The following is a 17,458-nucleotide window of genomic DNA, read 5'->3' as shown; positions in this document are numbered from 1 at the left end:
GTCAATAGAGACACAATGAAAGGCGATACAGAGAGTAAACTGTGTACAGGCAGGCTGTAGATTTACATACAACAAATGCTCACAGCAGTAAGTATTACTTACGTAACTGCAAACAGCTGACATTGCTTATTAGCGCACATGCATTCCCATCTAAGTCGTTGGCGGGCTCCTGAGCTGCAAATCCACGCCAACCTATCAGGTTACACCACGTTCAGTGAGGAAAGACGTCTTTCGGCGTCTCTTTCAGGAGTGCCGTTTAGCAGCATCAACACTGTAAACAAAGCGCTTCCTGTTTCTGTCACCGTCAGCTTCTCCAGCCAGCACGGTGACGGATGTCTCTGAGCGAGTAATCAAGCCTCCGTTTATTTTGGATCAGCTGATCGTTAAACTGATGGATGAGGCCGCGGTGCGCGAAGCTCAGCGACGACGCTGCACGAGTACAGAGAGCCGGAGCGCTTTCACTGAAATGTACTGACGACTTCAAGTGAACACAAACTTTACTGACACTTTGTTGTATGGAGGGAAAACCGATGACGGATTAATTTGGACTATTTGATTATTAACGCGTCTCTCACGAGTCCCCAAAGATTACAGCAGTAAATGAGACCACACGTTCCCACGCCTGGAGTCGGTGTGTGAGGCGTTCCTGAGCTCTGCTGAGATCCTTCCTAAAGCCACTGGGCGAGATCCCAAAATCCATCCCAACCTCCAGGAGCCTGTAGAAGCACGTCTGGATCCCAAACTCTAAAGCTGAGGCCTCAACATGCCCAACAAACCCACAGGAATACCCTCGTGTTTGCAGCCTGACGTTAATCTCTAAACTGAAGACGCTGAAGCTCCAGCAACACCAGCAGATGAACCAGTTTCTCCACCTGCTGCAGCTCTCTGGGATCATCTCTGATGGTGGAGTTAATTAATCAGTGTGACTCCTGGGAAAGTGTAGAAGTGCAAACTGGGCGGGTTAAACTTTTCAGTTTACCAAATGACGGCGACTCGGTCAGGAAAGAGTGGCGGCAAATGAACTTTCAAAATAAGACTAAGATGGGATCCATTCTCCTGGATGGATAAAAATCAAACCTGTTAAGCCACCGACACGCTGCCTGTTAATACATATCTAACTGATGGAGCTGCTGCTCCTCCACATCAAAAGGAAGCAGATGAAGTGGTCCAGTGTCACCCAGCATGCCTCCTGGATGACGTGTTTTGGGTACGCTCTACTGGGAGGAGAGATTACGTCTCTCGGTTTGGGAATGCCTCAGCGTGTTTGTTTTTAGATTTGTTCGATTTTAGGCTACACCTGTACCTGGGTAAGCGTGACCGCTGAAAAAACTATGAGTTTAAGCTGGTCTCAGCCAACACAGGTGAGCTCCAGGCTGCAGGTAAGAAGGTGCAGTTGAATGAGTAAATATAGGAACATCAGAGGATCAGAAAAGCGTCACAGAAACAGACTTGTGCACTTTAAACGACTCCAACACTAAACAGGACCAAACCTCCGTGCCCCGTCATCTGGAAGCCAGTTCCACAAACCTCATTTAGTTCCAGTTTACCCACAGGAGTGGAGGTTACAGTTTGCACATGAGACCCATCTGAGGCTCCAACAGCTGCAGGCGACTCTGCAAACACACTCACTACCAGCACTCCAAACCACCCTCGCTTTACTTCCTGTCTTCCAGCCCTCCACCGTCCTGACCGTCGGCTGTATTTGCCTCCTTTCTTTGCCCAACCTCCACGTGAACCTCACCCTCTGTCATCACAGGGCCCATAAAACACACAGCCGGCCAGAGGGTGAGACCGCGGGGTAATAAAGTCTTTGACAGAGCATCTGTCCTCGCCGGCCGTAGCTGCACAGCCCCAGCTTTGACTGATGTAACCCTCAAGGCTGCAAACAAAACGGTGGGGCCGATATTCTTCAGTTTACGTCGGCACTGACGTCTGCTCATCTCCGTGAACCGAGCTGAGGCTCAGACGAGCCCGAGACGACAGAGGAACAGAGGGAGGGGCCTGTGTGCTCGCCAAGCTGATTTATGTGAATGTGGACGTAAAAAAGATACAGCACGCCGCTACAAAGGATTTCCCCCCGCGCTCGCCAAACTTTCTGCAGTGAGTCAGCGCGTGTGCTCTCTCCTCTAATGAGAACCAGCTCTGTGGGCCTGAAACTGGAGAAGAAGCAGCAGCACGCTGGGATCGTACTCACACTGGTCCTCTCCCATCACAATTTCACTACAACGGCTGAAATCTCCTGCTGTGACTCACACTCTGAAATGCAAGCTCCACATCGAGCGTGGCGCCGCGCTGCGCACGAAAGGTGTAGAGTGAGGATGCCCTCTTCCTCCTCCTGCTCCTCCCTCGTGTTTCTGAAAGCTGCTGAGCTGCATCAGTGCGGATGAGACAAGGAGAAGGAAATCCAGGTAAGAACAGCCAATCAGCGCCTCCCACCTGACCCCACAGTCAGCTCATTCTTTATGTACAAAAACTTCACAGTTTTTAATGAAGACATGAAGAACGTTTCATCTCATGAATATTTCACAGAGCCACGAGTCCTCCGACGTGGCTCCAGATTTGACTCTTATCATGTTTGAGCCGTCGTTGCGTCTTCAAACTGAGCCACAGTCTGAGGACTAAACCTGGTTTTGCAGCAGCATCAGAGTCACAGTTTGAATAAACCATGCACCAGTTTAGTATCTGTGACAGGAGCAGATCCAGTACTGGTCCCTGTATGGAGGACCATGAGTGCCAAAATAAACAAATAACTAAATCATTAAATAATCAATTCAATGTGTATTTTATGTTTTTTTTTATTAACTTCCAAGTTTCAATAAATTCATGGCACACCTAATTATTCATAGATCTATTTCCTACCACTTCTCCCAGTTTGGGTCTGAGCACAGAAGCCCACACTTCCCTCACCCCGCCCACCTCTCCCAGCTTATCCAGTCAGATGACAGATGCCATCTCTCCAGTGAGTCCTGGGTCTGCCACAGGGCCTCCTCCCAGTAGGACACGTGGATGTGGAGGAGCAGCAGCTCTACTCCGAGTCCTCTCGAATGACGGGACTGCTCCACCCCATCTCTAAGGAAGAGCCCCGCCCCCTCTCAAAAGAAACACGTTTTATCGGCGACCGTGGGTGAGGGCAGGAACACAGATGGGCCAGTAAATCCACAGCTTCACTTTTAAGCCCAGTCTCACGCTCCACTCTCCCCTCCATCATGAACACGACCCCGAACTGTAATTAATTAATGACACATTTAATGAATCATTTAGCAACATAGTTACTTCATTTGGTCCTCCTGGTCCTCCGTACCCCGGGATGTTTGATTGGTTTTCTGGTCATTCACTGGAGGAAACAAAGTGCATTCTGGGTAAACGTTGTGAATCAGCCTGAGGAAATAGAAACATTTCTCGGTGTTGAATCACAGAAACATCTGTGCGTCTGAACGGAGCACAGAGATGAGCCCACTGTTTCCTGTCTCGTCACAAAGCGTCGCAGAGAGTGACACCGTCCTGACGTTCCTGCGGATAAACAGTATTTAAAATGGCTGACGGCGTGATTCTCTGGCTCTAACGCAACACTAATCGCTGCAGCTTTGGCTCCTGACTCCTGCATCAAACCTCTTCCCGCTCCGAGTCGCAAGTTTCCTGAAACGCAGCCAGAGGGAGATTTCCAAACTTCAAAGCAGAGATTCAGATTTTTCTCTCCAACTGAAATAACAGATCACTTCACAGTCTTCACTCATCAGCTAAAATACAACATCAAAGCAAAAGAATCTGAGCTTTAACGCTGATAAACCTTTAATATTCAAGTCTGACTGGAGGCCGGGGGCCACGCTCCGCCCAAAGTGCCTCCACAGTCTGACAAATGCTGGGTTTTAAAAAAAGAACCAGTCAGAGCCCAAAGAAACATCTGGAAGTTTGTGGCTTTGTCCAAAGATGAAAATCCCCAAAGTGCTGAATTTATTCTCATTTTATTACCAAGTGTTTGCCACCTCGTCCACCACAGCGCGCCGACACAGAGAAGAAACCGCAGTCGTGCTTTCTGTGAAACGCATTCAACACCGTAAAACTACAACGAACTACAAACATGGCCGAGGTTCCTCGCTGCGTTCATGGGTACCGCACCTTCACACAGAGAGGGGAGATGCCCCTCTTAAACCATCATCCTGAATGCGGAGACCCCACACGGCTGTGTCCGAGTCTCCGCCCACGAACACACCCCCATCCACCACTATAATAAAATCTGCAGATGATGCAACGGTCGTCAAACTTACAAGCTTAAGGTGGCACCAAAGAGTCAGTCACAGACTCGAGCAGAACAGGAAGTACAACCCAGCAGCTGTGTGTGGAGGAACGCCGTCCGTCTGTTGGGGCTGAACCTCCAGCCTGGTCAAAAAAACAAGCCCAGCAAAGGCTGTTCTTCCTACGGAAGCTGAAGCACGCTCCCCGTGAATCTGCTGCTGAACTTCTACAGGATCGCCACTTAGAGCACGAACGCCATCACGGGTGGGTCAGAAGCTGCAGAGCTGCACAGCTGAAGCGTGAGGTGACCTACACCCTGCCACCCTCTACTCAAACTTCCTCCATCGAGCAAACGATGCAGACAATCCCACACAAACAGACAGAGGGACAGCTTTCACCCCGCACACAGACCCCATCAGGACGATCATAAAAATCTATTATCTCCTGATTTATTATCGTCTATTTATTAATTTTTTATTATCTGTTCTTTTGTGGTGGGCACGAGAGGTGCCAGTCTAAGTTTTATTGTAATGGATCATCTGTTTAACGTCCACCAGGTGAGCAGTTCACCTGTTCACCTGTTCTACGAAACAAAATTCATGCAAACTGAAGGTTTCTGACCTGCTCAGGTTACTGATGAATCAGTGCAGCTGCAGTGTAACGATGGCTAATGAAGCCGGTGTGTGTGTGTGTGTGTGTGTGTGTGTGTGTGTGTGTGTGTGTGTGTGTGTGTCAGATATTTGGCTGCTTTGTTCTTCTGCTTACTCGAGAGCTTTCGTCTCTTTGGCAGATGAGGTAATGGTTCGGCTTCCCGAATGCGGTAAAACATCATTTTTTACAGGCCGGCGCTGATGTGGCCGTTTCCTCTGCGAGCTCGCTTGTTGAAGCCGCTGCTTTGTTGTGGGTGCAGCTCTGTGGACGCACACGGCAGCTGTGAAACCGTACGGCTCCACGGACATCAGCCAAACGCGTCTCCTTTTGTCTGAAAGTCATAAAGTTTGTAACAGCGAGGATCTCGTTACAGTCACGTCAGGCCTCTCGATCTGATTCAACAATTTACCGTAAACGCAGAGACCTGAGTAACGAGCCTCCGCCGCCTGTCGTGGCTTTGCCGTGAGTCACTGTGGTTAAAGCGTGGGAACGCGCGCTCGCTGATAGATACCTGGGTCCAGCGTGGGCGTCGTTTATCCTCTCAGATCGTTTCTATTTGGCTAAAAATGTCTTCATTTGTTGTTAACGGCATATTTGTTTAAATCAAAGAGCTTCCACCGACTCAAACAGGCCTTGTTGGTCTTCCTTGTTGCATCACTGCGCGTGCATTTAAATGTATTTACTGATCATCCAATAATGTCAGACGTGAATCCGCCTCCTGTGGGAGCGGCCGAGCAGCCAAACGGAGCCAATAAAAACCTGCTTTAAAGAAAACTCAGTGAGCCGAGCGGCGCTGAAGAAGCAGCAGCACAACGGTGAGGATTCAGCAGCTGGTGCGGTCAGCACTGCCAGCATTACAGCTATCAATCACATGAGCTGCTGTTTACCCACCACAGCTTTCCTGTTGGCTCAATAAACGGCTGTGAAAGCCTTCTGCCCACGTTCACTGAACCTTTGTCCAAAACAGAAGGACTGTGAGGCCGAAGTGCCTCCGAGAGTCCTTTAAACACCGGGCTCGCTCCCGTTAAAGTGTAGAAGAAACTGTTCCTAACTTTGTGAGAAGCTTCAGTTTAACAGAAGCTGGTAACTCCAACTGAAGCTGACCGATATCTACGCTGGCTCGAGCTTTTTAACCAGCAGCTTAAAGCCCTGCGTTTCCTCTTCTTGTCACATGGATTCTAACTTACCAGCAATCCAGCGAGGCTTGGTTGAGTACTCTGATTACTTTTGCTTCACACATCACCAGCTGCTCCTGGCCTGGTCTGAAACAGGTTTGTGGTTTCCTGCAGTTTCCTGGAGGATGCTGACTCGTCATCAGAGGCAGATTCCTGCTCTCGCTCTCAGACGTGTCCTGGAAACCTAAACGTGGCGTTGCTCTAGCAGCGATGTTGTTTTTAATCTCATAAAAATTCATACCCGTGTTATCATGGATGACATGATACAGCGCAGCCCTGCTGGACACTTCCAAACTAACTGAATATCCGGGAAGGATCCGGGAAGTCGAAGAAATGTTTTCATGTCGAGATCTTAATGAACAATATTTAAAACTTGACATTTTTCTTTCCCCCTGAGCTTCCTTACAGACTAATGAACCGAAATAATCGAGGACACGTAATCAGAGTTGTTCTGCGTCTATTACTTGAGGAGGTCTGAATGACGATGCAGATCAAACCAGCTCAAACTGAGAAAAGCTTAAATATTTTTATTCAAAACTACAGTCGAACATTTCTTACTGGGAAAAGGTGTTAACAGTGTTTAAGACTCAACGCACAATACAAGTCTTTAGTAAGAGCTGCTAAACTTTAAGGCCAAACCCAGAGGAACCTTTGAGGGTGGAAGGGGTTAAAAACAGAAACGACCTGGATAAAAACGTTGCCCCGCCTCTGCTCGTCTTTGCTAAACCATCAAACAGCAGAACTTCATGTCCCACAGGGCCCCAGGTGTTACTGCAAGGAGAGCTTTCCACTGTAGTAAATTATACAGCACATTCCTGAAGCATGACTCTCTCACACACACACACACACACACACACACTGCGGTCCCATGCAGCACACGCCCCGCATGCCAACACGCACACGCTCGGCTCACTGACGCTACAAAGAGTTCAAATCAGCAAACAGGAGCGAGCGAAGTCAAGGACAGAGTCCAGAGTCGGCGTCCCTGAACTCGGGGATCGATGTCCAGCTCGGAGCTGCGGCCGTATCACATTCCCATCATTTATTCAGCAGGACGGCGAGGAGCAGGAGGGGGCGAGCCGACGACGGAGGACGGCGTGATGGATGCAAGCACAACAACAGGGAGACACTTTCACTCTGCTTGCTTCACAGTTCAGGAGCTTCAGGATTCATCGGTGCTGTCAGCCTCACCTGGATCGGAGGCTCGTACCGACACGCTTCAGCTCAGCTGAACAATTAATAACGTTGATAAAGTAAAAGGCTGGAAACAGTCCAGGACGTTACCCCGGAGACATATTTAACAGACTTAATCATTCAATCGTTTATAAAACACTAAACATGAAGATCTTAGAGGCTTTACTGGCCTTTCAGAGTCTGGTGATCATCAGTAGGGTGATATGGTACTACAAGGTCATTAAGATAAGATGGGGCCTGATTATTTAAGACCTTGTATGTGAGGAGCAGGATTTTGAATTCTGGGTTTAACAGGAAGCCAATGAAGGGAAGCCAAAACTGAAGGCTTTTCAGGGAGTTTTTAGGACATCCTGATAATAATGAATTACAGTCGTCCAGCCTGGAAGGAATAAATGCATGAACTAGCTTCAACGTTAGCCTTTTTTTTGGCTGCTCTGTTGGTCCTCGTCCAACTTTTGGAGCCGGTCTCGAGTGCAGATTAGAGCTTCTGGTGCTTCAGCATTGCTTTGATATCAGCTTTTTGACCTGCTGCCAGGTCCTCTGTCTGACTGCAGTAACCCAAAGATGACTGAAAGGGCTGCCGAGAACACGAGGCAGAGGGAGCATGCTTCAAAATATCATCTTAAATCAGGAAGAAGATGATGTTGCTGATCTGGCAGCAGCTGTAGCCGACCAGGCTGAGCACGGATCAGTCTCTGTGTCACTGGAGCACAGCTGAAAGCATCTTTTTAGATGATAAAATGCACCACAAACACTCGTAGATCATCCTGTTTCACCTCACTATCATCTTCATCCTCCTCCTCCTCATTACGTAAGGTTACTGAAGCATTCTGAGCATGCCGCGGCTCCAGGGAGCCAAAACAAGGTGCACCGCTGCAGGGCTGAGCAGCTTCAAAGCTTCTCCCACACCAAAGAGCTGAGAGCCGTTTGCATATCGTGCACATTTATGCAAATAGATGGAGCCGGAGTTTCCTAATCCACGAGGAAGATGATGAAATCGCCAATACCGAGGCCAAGCAGATAAAAAGACAGGAGAAGGAAGAGGAGGAGTGGGTTACACTCCACATCTGCCAAAATGGAAATCCTCCTTTTAACACCTCTGGGCCTGAAAATACTTACAGAAGCTTTTCAAAGGTGAAGAATGATTTTACAGGCGAACAACGCGACGGCGGGTGGGTGGGATAAGCGCGGCTGGAGTCGCAGCGTCGAGGCGCAGCGCTGCGGCCGCGCTCTAATACCGTCTGCACCACCTCAGATGACCAGGAATTTGTCTGCCTCTAATCTTTTCCCACACTGAGGCAGAGTTCACGGCCCGTGCGACACGAAGCTCGGCAGGCGAGAAGGGGTTAACGCGCCCTAAAGGGGATCAAAGCCTCTTTTAAATGGGAGCAAATCAGCCCAACGAGCTTACACTGCAACACACACACACGGATACCAGCAGGTCCGTCCTGCACTCCACCGACCTGCGGACAGGAAACCATCCTCTCACACACAGAAGAGAACTTTCTTTGTGAAAAGCTCGGGTAGGTCCTTCGCTACTACGCTTCCGATTAGCTGTACGTGAGCATGTGGAGGCGTGGCTTCAGAGGGACGTTCAGGAAAAACCTGGAACTAAACTCAGACACAAAGCGAAACGCAGTGAAGCCAAGTTTGCGTTTAAGGGTAAAAATCTGAAGAATGCTCGACATCCAAGCTGCCTGTTGATGTGTCAGAGCCCTCGCTGCGTGGATCTGACACATCAACAGGTCTACGTAACACTCCTGCTTCCTCCGACGGTTTAGAGCTCCAAACTCTCCAGCGTTAAACCAACATTTAGAGAACAGCTCAGCATTAACTCTCATTAACTCACAAACTGCTTAAGTGAACACAAACAGGGACGCAGTCTGATAACAAACCTGCACGCGGGGTCGTAACGCTAGGGCTGTGCGATATGACCAAAACTTCATGTCCCGATATAAGACTTCTATCGTCCTGATAACGATATAAATCACAAAAATGTAACATTTCCTGTAAATTCTGTGAATCTCGGGCAGCTCGACTGGTGTGAAGTGTTTCCAGCTGCACGTCCTTCACCCGGAGTCGAGCGTTTTAGCCGATGCATGAAACGATACATTTTTAGACGTAAGTTGTATTTATTACACGGCGTGCTGCGGGTTGCCTGTTCTAACGTTTGAGTCTAAGGTTTATTTTGTAGCACGTGGCGGCTCTTTTTTACTTCTCATCCGTAAATAATCTTTCACGTGATTCAGTTTATTTTGATGCATCTCAATCATCCCGGAAAGTAAATCTCCAAAAGTTGATTCTGTTCTTCGCGTTTTGTGGGAGAAACGTTTCGTCACTCATCCAAGTGACTATTTTGAAAAGTCTCAACAGGATCTTGAGCTTTATTGTGAAAGGTTTATGTGGAAAATAAACAAGCGGACACGCGAAGGTGTTACCGTCGTTGTTGCTAACGACAACGCATAAAAACAGGCGCTTGTCCGTCTGTAGTGTGGTTCTATTAAATATAAGAGAAAGCGAGAGCTGTAAGAAATGAATACAGCCTCTACAGTGACATCAGAACCATGAACAAATATTGCTGTAAACAGTTTATTTTGCGACACCACCAAACAAACGACAGCGTAAAATGAAACGACAGATGTTTTTATATCGTCATCCGATATATATCGTTATATCGAACAGCCCTACGTAACGCCGCCGTAAAGCCGACTGCAGGATGCGGGCTTCGTGGGTAAAGCGAGTGTTAAACTTGCAGATACAAGCGGGGGTCGCTGCAGGACACGAGTGGGCGTCCCTCAGACTGATCCAGGATCAGACGATCAGCCCGATCACAGAGGGAGAAATCGTATTTGATGCCTGCTGAACTGAAGACATTTCTTTGTAAATGATCAACTGTACGGCCCGGCTGGGTCGACATAAACGACCCCAAAGTGTTTGATAAAGGACACAAACCCACAGACAGATGAGCAGGTTTTTGGGAGCACAGTCAGCTTCACCTTGGTTTGAAACTGTAAGGAGGACAAATCAAGAGAGGATGTCAGCTACGAGCATCTGTGGAATGGAGGTAAACTCTAATAAAGTTATAACAGTGGACATGCTGAACACCGCAGCTCCATGCTGGTCCCGTCTTACTGGGCAGCTGTGGAGACTACCAGTCCATCCTGAGACCTCACCTGTCCAGTGACTGTAGATGAATGTGGCCTCATTCATTTATAGTCCAAAGGTCACGTGTTCTGCCCGTGAGGATTGATATACAAAGGTAGCAGACGTGGTGTCAGTCTGAAGACGTTCACGCTGTGTGGAGGGAACTAAAGACAAAACCATGAGGAGTGTACAGAGGCCTGTAAACGCTGCTGTCACGCTGAGTGGGTAAAGGCCCTCTGAGGAGCCATGAATTACACTCTGCCTCAGGGTTAATTAAGCGTTCGAGTGGGTGAGGCAGAAAGGTCGCAGGACCTGCACATCGCAGGAAACACCGCTGGTAACATCCAGGCCGTGTCCTCTGAATATTAGCTCTGACAGGAAAATCCTTCGGTTTGTGCTTTCAGGCATCAGCCGACTAACGTTTGCTCCACATTTTTATTTTAACATGTGAAATCATGACAGGAGCCTCTGCTGGTTGCTGCTCTGACTTCTCTCTGATTGGTTCATCTCCAACGTGGAAGAAAGCGATGCTCACGGTGGCTTCGGTACCACAGGTGCACGTCTATTTCAGGAGCTCGTGTTTTACACTCAGTTAGCACTGAGGTGGTGAGTTCAGCTGCTTATCCAGTGTAGCTATGCTGTGCAGAGATAAACTCCTTTTTGTCCGTCTCTCCTCCACTCCTGAGACCATCTCCTCATCAACAGCCTTCCACTCATCTCAGCCCAGATTAAGACCTTAAAATGCTTTGATTTTTCTCAAAGGTCTTTATTTGTCTGAAAAGTTCAGCTCGAGGAGACAGAAACATTTATAAGGAAGACCTTGTGTTTCCTGCCTTCAGCTGTGACCACGCTGGCTGTGGACAGCTTGTTGAAGAGCTCGCTCGTTCTGGAGGGACTCAGAGTACAGCCGCTACTTCTCCATATCAACACAAGTCAGCTGGAGGGCTCCAGGATCTGATAGAGACGCCTCCTAGTCACCTCCCAGGTGAGGTGTTTCGGACGTGTCCTACAATGAAGGGACACCGGAGCAGATCCAGGACACACTGCAGAGATTAGGTCTGTAGGACTGTTCGGGAACGCTGCAGTGATGAGTTGGTGGCTGGATGGACTTGTAGTCACCGCAGCTAAGAGTTGTACTCGACAGCAAACTCTGTCATCGGTGAAAATGTTTAGCTGCAAACTGTTCTTCCAGATTTTGGGCCTGTATTTGTAAAGCACTTTACACGTCCATCCACACACACATTCACACACACATTCACACACTGGTGATGGCAGCTACGTTGTAGCCACAGCCACCCTGGGGCGCACTGACAGAGGCGAGGCTGCCGGACACTGGCGCCACCGGGCCCTCCGACCACCACCAGTAGGCAACGGGTGAAGTGTCTCGCCCAAGGACACAACGACCGAGACTGTCCGGTAAATTAGCAAAGATGCCATACACTGGTGGCAATTGATAAAGTCTGAGGATAACGAGGCCACTCTGCAAACAAGGAATAACATTTTGGAAGATGAACCCCTCGACTTGGAGATGATGAGCGCTCTGTTGACGAAACAATGAATGTGCTCGGTGTTGACAGGAGAGGCCTGAAGAGATCCACTAATGCTCAGCTAAGAACATTTATAATTCATTCAACCGCAGGGAAACCTGGAGTAGATCTAAGCTGCCGGGCAAAGAAACACACTTTGTGCGAGAGTCAGTGAAATAAATCACAGATTATTATCAGGCTCATTTAAAAGCTGCAGCAGAAAGTTAATAATTCATCAGGTCAGTCGCCATCGCATCGTTACAGTCTAGTCCTGCGCTAATCTTCTCAAACAGCAGGTCATAAAAGTGGTGAGAAAGATATGCTAGTGCAGGTAAAATCCTGAGCAGACACATCACACTGTTAATCCAGGATCCCAGAGCATGTCCTTAAAATCCAGACAGGTACGTGGATAAAGGCCAGACAGGTGTAAAGAGTGTGGTTGTTGGCGCATGAAAGCCACACAGACTCAGATAAGGATGGAAACATGTTCAAGTAGAAGCTGATAAGACTGTGTGTGATTTCTGAGGCAGATACTCTGCAAGCATGAGCTGGAGCTGCGCGAGCAGCAGCAGAGGAAGCAAAGCTGAGCAAATCTGTGTGTGACCGCACACACACACACACACACACACACACACACACACACACACACACACACACACACACACACACACACACACACACACACAGGTTTGAATAAATCAAAGAGCTTCGGCTTAATTTCAGTCGATGCTGAAACTCATGACTGCGTCTGACGGCCTGAGACATCAGCTGGAGCGGCGAGATAACACCAAGGTTACTTTTCCACAGCCCGGACACGAACACTGTTCTGAAAACGGAGCCTGAAAACCAGCTGGACCAGTACACGCAACCCCCTTTAAGTCCCACAGCTCACAGTCAGCTGAGGGTGGGAACACAGACCGACAGGTAAATCAGCGGCGTCGCCTTCACGCTCTGATCGTACAACAGCATCCTGGCAGCGACGCCTCTGTGACATCATGCAGAGTACAGACACCTGCACTGTAAACCCAACAACAGGCAAAGCTGTGATGGGGAGACCTTTGAAACAGCGAGCTGGATGCTGGATGGAGCTCAGAGGAACCTGAATCACGATGTTCACAACGCCACACAAGGAGCTTCACAGAGCAGAGACCCTACAGTAACACAGAGACAGCAGCTGCTGCCCTTTACTGTAAGATTAAAGGGAAAAGTCTGAAACAAACCTCTTCACGTACACATTAAACACGTATGGATACTGCAGAAAGGGAGCAGGCGGTTTTATAGGCTTGGTTTTAACAGCAGGATCAGCCGTGCCGGCGCCAAATATTATGATCTGGCTGAGAGCCGGCTGCTGACGGCGAGCGGATCCAATAAATGGTCCAGAAATAAATTCATATAAACGCAGCACAGGCTGCAGAACGTTTCTGTACGAGTCGACGGCCGTGAAACTAACGGTAAAACTGCCCAATCGCAGCCACTCGAGTGTTTAACGCCACAGATCCACCACGCGAACCTTCACCAGCAAGCACCGGGAAGCGTCGGACGAACTCGCCGTGTTTGCACCTCATGAGCCGGGATTTATAAGGAGACGCTTTATTACCTCTGAGAACGTTCTGCTGGAGCTACACACGACAGGCACAACGTGTTCAAACTCAGGAATGTTTTGTTTAACCTCTGAACTCTGACCTTTGACTCATGCAAGCATAACAAGGCTCCGAGCTCATGAAATGAGTCAGTGTTGGGTTCTTTGTTCCCAGCAGCTGTCACACCAACACATCATCGGTTGAATCTATGACTCTGTGCATGCGAGCCGGTGCTGATGAAGATCTTGTCAAAGAAGTGTCCTTCATCAAGCCTGGAAGCTATTCCTGAAGATCCTCACAGAGCTGGCAGAGAGCTGCTCACACCAAACATACAGACTGTTTCTGTCTTATGTGTTTTCATGACTGCTGGTGCCACTGTCCTGCAACATATACAGACACGACACGTGGCTCAAGACTTTTGCACAGTACCATATATACATGAACAGGATCATTGTGACCCCCGACTGTCAGCGGGAGGAATCGGAGGGGTCCCCAGACTCCACCCACCTCCGCACGTGCTCCTCCTTCAACTCAGCACATCTGGAAGACAGATCACCTAAAGGCCACCAGAGGCGGTCACTGACATCATGCTGAGGTTCCACCCAGACAGGAAGGCGTGTGTGTGTGTGTGTGTGTGTGTGTGTGTGTGTGTGTGTGTGTGTGTGTGTGTGTGTAATGAGCCAGCAAAGAGAAGAATTCAGAGGTCAACACTTCCTTTGGCAAAAACATCACACATAAATGAAACTACGCTGACCTACATTCAGGCCCCGGAGCGCCTCACCCTGAGTGGACTGATTGTGGGATGTGAACAGTTCAAAAACAAACACACGCACAGATATATAATCACAAAATGCAGGTTGAGTCCTCTGGAGTCAGTTTCAGTGACAGAAGCAGACCAAAGGCATTCCTCCTCCCGCTGGAGCTGAAGCTCTGCTGCCAGCCATAATTACTGAGTCCTAAACAAACACAGCTAAACATACACACACACACACACACACACACACACACACACACACACACACACACACACACACACAGTGATGGAAACACTCCCTCCAAGAATAAAACACAGCTACAACCGCACAGCAGCTCTGCCCTGCTGCTGTGCAGAGTCTGATAAGCCTTCGTGCACAGCGCTTAATGCGTCGCTGCTGACGGCGTGTCGAGGTGAGCTCGTGGTTCTGACGCCGCCGCCCTGCAGGAAGGAAACTCTGGGTGTGGATTTAAAGGTTCTTCGCTGTCTCTTCTGCACTCAAACTTCACCACGGTGCACGGAGCTTGAGAGCATGAGAGATAAATGCAGCGTCTGCTTCTGAGAGCTGCGTCACAGCGGCCATCTTTTATATACAGCTATTTCTTTAAAATGGACTGAATGACCTGCAGCAGGGTAAACGTCGGGTTAATGCTGGACGTGAACGACTCTCACGCGCAGCTCTGTCAGATACAAATGTTCACAGCTGTCGTGCACGTGTGAAAACAGTGCACGTGTAATAATCTCCACTCAGAGAGGTGCAGGAGTGATGACCTGTCCCGGGACTGAACCACCAGCAGCTCAGTTTCCGACTCGCCCTGAGTCTGAGAAACTTGTTCATGTCTTCGGCTCAGAACCAGCTACGTCACTGTCAGACCAATCACAGGCCAGCTTGATAAAGTTAAAGCTTCATGCAGAAGCTGTCGTTGACATGAACAGTTTGTTGCTACTTGTGTCTTTGCAGTGCAGAATCATATTTAACTTCTCCTGCAGAAAAAGGAACCTGTGCCACAGCTCGGGCTCGTAAAGAAGCAGCTGTTTGGAGCCGCACACCTGGAAACTATTGGTGCTAAAAATCAGAAACTGGAGCTTTACTGGGAATCACTTTATATCCAAAAACACATCGGTGAGTGGTCAGCAATCATGCAGCATGCAGCAGGAAGTGACACATGCGCATGCGTGGTTCGCTGAATCATGAAAAGCTTCTGTGTTATTTAAAGCCTTGAAGTCTCAGTCAGGCCGACGCGCTCCGTCCCAGCTCCCACTCAGATCCTCCCCCACTGCCAGGCCGACGTCCTCACAGAGCATTAGGATGCAGCTTTTTGCTGTTTATGCCCCAAAACTTTGGAGCAGGGCAAACTTTACAGACGTCGCTCTTTAATCTGCCATTAAACTCTTATTTAATAATGAATCAGTAAATGACGTCCGGCTTTAGTCCGCTCTCTAATGGAGCACACAGAGCTGATGCACGTCTTTCCAAATGTGTTTCCTTTCCTCTCTGTCCTTGATATCATTTGTATGTTCACTTTAAACCTTCACTGGTGACACGCTGTGCAAATCAAATGAACCAGGCTTGTTGTGAAACTACAATAAGTTGTAGGAGAGGAACAGTCGCAAAGAGGGAGGAAATATGAAGGAACAGAGCAGACTGATGATAAAATAATGACGGAAAGGGCAGAATGAAGTGAGCGAGTTTAGAAAAGGAAAAAGAAAGAAGGCAGCGGTCAGGAGGAGGCGCAGAGAGGAGAGTAAACAGTGTGAGGAGGCTGGAATGCGTTCAGAGGGAGAAGGCACGCCGGGGGCCGGCACACAAACCGACGAGAGCAAACAGCAGCGTTATTAGCACGGAGGAAGAAGACGAGCGAGCAGGCGGAGGTGCGCTGGAGCAGACGGAGCTTGGCTCCTCTGGTTCGGCCTGACGGGCGGCGGGTGGAGCGACAAATGAGAGGATGTTGACATTCCACACAGGAAGACGGACAAACAAAAGGTCCGCAGGATGGAGCGAGGCCACACTGGAGAGAAACAACCAGGCCAGATTCCACATGAAGCTCTGCACTGTTTACCCCCCAAACACACACACACACACACACAGACAGACACACAGACAGACACACACACACACAAACACACACGCACACACACACACACAAACACACACGCACGCACACGCACGCACACACACACACACACACACACACACACACACACAGACAGACACACAGACAGACACACACACACACAAACACACACGCACACACACACACACGCAACGCCACACGCACGCACACCACAACACACAACACACACGCACAGACAGACACACACACACACAAACACACACACACACGCACAGACAGACACACACACACACAAACACACACACACACGCACAGACAGACACACACACACACACACACACACACAGACACACACACACACACACACAAACACACACGCACACACACACACACACAAACACACACGCACGAACACGCACGCACACACAAACACACACGCACAGACAGACACACACACACACACAGACAGACACACAGACAGACACACACACACACACACACACAGACAGACACACAGACAGACACACACACACACAAACACACACACACACGCACAGACAGACACACCACACACACACACACCCAGACAGACACACAGACAGACACACACACACACACAAACACACACGCACACACACACACACAAACACAAACACACACGCACGCACACACAAACACACACACACACGCACAGACAGACACACAGACAGACACACACACACACACACACACACACACACACACACACACACACAAACACACACGCACGCACACGCACGCACACACAAACACACACACACACGCACAGACAGACACACACACACACACACACACACACAAACACACACACACACGCACAGACAGACACACACACACACACACACACACACAGACAGACACACAGACAGACACACACACACACAACACACACACACACACGCACAGACAGACACACACACACACACACACACACACACACAAACACACACGCACGCACACGCACGCACACACAAACACACACAACACACACACAAACACACACGCACGCACACACACAGACAGACACACACACACACACACACAAACACACACACAGGCTGGAAAAACATCAAAGGCAGAAACTGTG

General features: G+C 49.0%; 1 protein-coding gene across 2 annotated transcripts in view; it reads right to left on the bottom strand.

The window, feature by feature from the left end:
- The window catches only part of ccdc102a (coiled-coil domain containing 102A), a 47,770-nt gene that overhangs the window by 26,179 nt on the left and 4,133 nt on the right, over window positions 1–17,458 (bottom strand). Inside the window, exon 2 of one of the 2 annotated variants that reach the window (XM_026177126.1) lies at window positions 3,274–3,334. The exons of the other annotated variant lie outside the window; for it this stretch is intronic. The gene's annotated coding sequence lies outside the window, so the exon portion shown is untranslated. The remainder of the gene's footprint in view (window positions 1–3,273; window positions 3,335–17,458) is intronic. 2 annotated transcript variants of the gene reach the window in all.

The sequence above is a fragment of the Astatotilapia calliptera genome, chromosome 1 (genome assembly GCF_900246225.1).
Source record: "Astatotilapia calliptera chromosome 1, fAstCal1.2, whole genome shotgun sequence".
NCBI classification, from domain to species: Eukaryota; Metazoa; Chordata; class Actinopteri; order Cichliformes; family Cichlidae; genus Astatotilapia; species Astatotilapia calliptera.
The sequence above is the reverse complement of the archived record's forward strand: the minus strand, read 5'-3'. Positions and strand labels throughout refer to the sequence as shown.